We start from the raw sequence: 2,999 nt of genomic DNA on the forward strand, positions 1-2,999 counted from the left end.
ATAGCCTTTGGTTAATTAAATAATCAAGTTTTCAAGTCCCATCAACATGCATAGCCTTTACAATAGCATGGGTCATTTACACCTTATGATCAAGGAAACCTCTCTTCACGTGCTGTCCAAAGAAAACATACTAAGCATACTAAGATTTTTGTATTATGGGTAGAACATACTAGCAGAAACTCATTCAGTTACTGTGCTGAGGCAGAGATTTTAATCTGGTAATCCTAAGTTTGAATAACCCAATATGCCAGAGGTATAACACCTCCATTAATTTAAAAAACAGAACCAAAAAGGACATTCTGATCTAGAACATGAATCATCCAAGATGAACTCTAGAGGAGAATAACACAATGATAGAAACAGCCAAGTGGGGTCGCAGACTTACTTAATAGAGGATGTCGTTTTTCTTTTATTTCTGATTGCTTCAATTTCTTGCAAGTTTTGTATTGCACACTCTGTGCAACATAGTTTAGTTCCTCAACAATTACCTGGAAGGAATGGATATTGTGAAAATAAATTACGTGATGACATGGTTAGGAAGACACCAGCAAAAAGGAGCAAAGGCCATTGAAAAAACGGCCTTACTCCTTACGACTTCGATAGTCCACAGAGGCTATTGTACTCAATTTTTTTCTTTTGATTTGAAATAAAAACCTTAAATTAGTTAAAGGAAATTTACAAGACATTTGTCTTTCATTGCCTTATACGCATGTAGTTAAAGTGTTAAACTGAAATCGTGAGTTCACAAATTTCATTCAATTAAAAAAAAAAAATTCAAATCTATGAAATAAAAGTGTTACAGAACAGAACAACAAAAAAAAAAAAAAAGGAGGATTTTCAGATGAGACATGAGGGGATGGTGAAGAAAAGTAAAACATAAAAACCGATCGATAGGATGTCTCACCCGAAAGTAGACGCAACGAGAAGCCCTAATTCTTCAAGAATTTCTGAGTCGCTGTAAGAGCTAGGGCTCTGGTTCTTACCAGTTATGAGCTATAAATTTTAACACAGAGAGGGCAGCTAGATACAATCAGAGAAAAACTCCTAAAACAGATGATCTATGGCGTGAAGATAGAGAGAGAGACAGAGAATTAGGGTTTGGAATTCACCTAGAAATGGTAAGGCTTTTATTGGATAGACGTCCCCAGCTTTGGTGAGCAGACAAGAATGAGATGAAAACAGAGATATGGCAATGGAGATAGAGAGACGAACGAGGTAACCATTGGGGTTAAACCATTTCTTCACTTTTAGGAGACATCCAGGAGTTTTCTAATTCGACCATTCAACTGATCAACTCCAATTATAGCAGATTCCGGTAGGAAGGAAGTGGATCGGAAGGAGTGAAGTAGTCCGTAGCAGCAAGACTCCAAGTCTCCAAGACAAATGCAGAACGGCAGAACCAGAAGATGGGTAAGCCGTAAGTGGAAACCCTGGAAACCCAAAACCTTACTTTGAAGTTCGGTTTTGCTTTTCTTTGTTTCTTTGTTTTTTTTTTTTTTTAAGTGGGTTAATGGTAACCGAATAGTTCGGTTTAATCCGATTCGTCATGCTTTATTCGCATTTTATATTCACTTTAGAAAAAACCACAAATTTTACCAATTTTTATTTTTTATTCGGATTCGATCAGAATTTTTTATTTAATTCAAGAAAATTCGATTCGAATTATTCGGCCGAATTGCTAACTAGCCCTGCCCCGCGAGAGCACCGCTGCAGCCCAACCCACTTGTCCCCGACGATGGCACGAGAGGACTCAAATCCACTGGAACCACAGTAGCAAATTAGCTAGAATACTAGTGTGGTATCTCGATAAAGATTGACTATGAGACGCACATATCCACATCCAGGCTAATGAGGAAATAGATGCAGAACCTCCTTAGAGGGCCTACAAGTCCTACTGTCCTAGGAATCAGTGTCTTGTTCAGAAGTTGGGGTTTTCCCAATTTGGATCTACAATTGACGTCTTCAGGGTTGTGGTTTGCATGGCTTGCTTCATGTTTCTAGCAGCTTTTTGGATTCTTCCCCTATTGGTCTTCAAGCTCTCTACCTGCTCTCGTGGGGCATGTCCCTAATAATATCATTGCTTCACTAGTTCGCACTCCATTCTGTAGGACTGGATTAAGTTCTTGGTATTGGTATTGGTATTGGTATTGGTCTCTGTTAATATGGATCGATGTATATCAATCATTTTTATTTTTATTTTTATTTTTATTTATTTATCTTTTTTAACCCTTGAAACAAAATGAGTAACAGATCTGAGTCGGTCTCAATTGATACTCATATGATATAGCCAATATGGTCGAAACCATGGTGATACTCGAAACCATGGTAGGACTTTTTTTTTTTTTTTTTTTTTTTTTTTTTATAGGTACCATGGTAGGACTTGAGACATCATATATAGCATATCTCAAGCATTTGGTAGATATTATTGGTATCCCCTACACTTCAAGAGATCATATCAGCATAAATTTGATTTTATTAATTTGAAATCACGACGGGGACATAGGTAGTGTAAAGAATACATCTCTGACCATATGTATACTATTTTGATGTATTGTGTTTGGATTTGGGATTTGGGATTTGGGATTTGGGAAAGGGTTTGTGGAATTTAGAATGGGATGTGGATATTAATAAGCATTTTTCTTAGATGCAGATACGTGCGCAGGATGAAGGATAGATAAAATAGAGAAAAAAGGAAGAGATAAAATAGGAATTAGGAAATAAAATAATAAAATTGTTAGATAAGTCGCTTTACTGACCAAGCTTGGGGTCTTGGCTAATTAGGAGGTAGTCAAATTCTTGGCCTTATCGAGAAAGCCATGACATCCTTCTCAAAATAGAGAAAACATAGGAACCAATTGTCATTTAAGTCTATCTTTCATTCTAGGTAATCCTCATTGGGCGAGTGATAGCAGGACGTATGTATTGCAACCTTATTTTCACTTTCTTTTAATATAAACCGTTTATTTAAGGAGAATTAATCTAAACTTCCAATTAATATT

The 2,999-nt window shown here is 36.5% G+C and overlaps 1 long non-coding RNA gene across 1 annotated transcript; it reads right to left on the reverse strand.

Annotated features, from left to right (window-relative positions):
* On the reverse strand, positions 1-1,478 carry LOC122069620. The gene is made up of 3 exons (XR_006137496.1): positions 1,110-1,478; positions 905-993; positions 1-488 (listed from the first exon to the last, which is right to left on the reverse strand). It is a non-coding gene; the product is annotated as an uncharacterized LOC122069620 (long non-coding RNA).
* Positions 1,479-2,999: the final 1,521 nt, after the last annotated feature.

Source organism: Macadamia integrifolia, unplaced genomic scaffold, assembly GCF_013358625.1.
Source record: "Macadamia integrifolia cultivar HAES 741 unplaced genomic scaffold, SCU_Mint_v3 scaffold664, whole genome shotgun sequence".
NCBI lineage: Eukaryota > Viridiplantae > Streptophyta > Magnoliopsida > Proteales > Proteaceae > Macadamia > Macadamia integrifolia.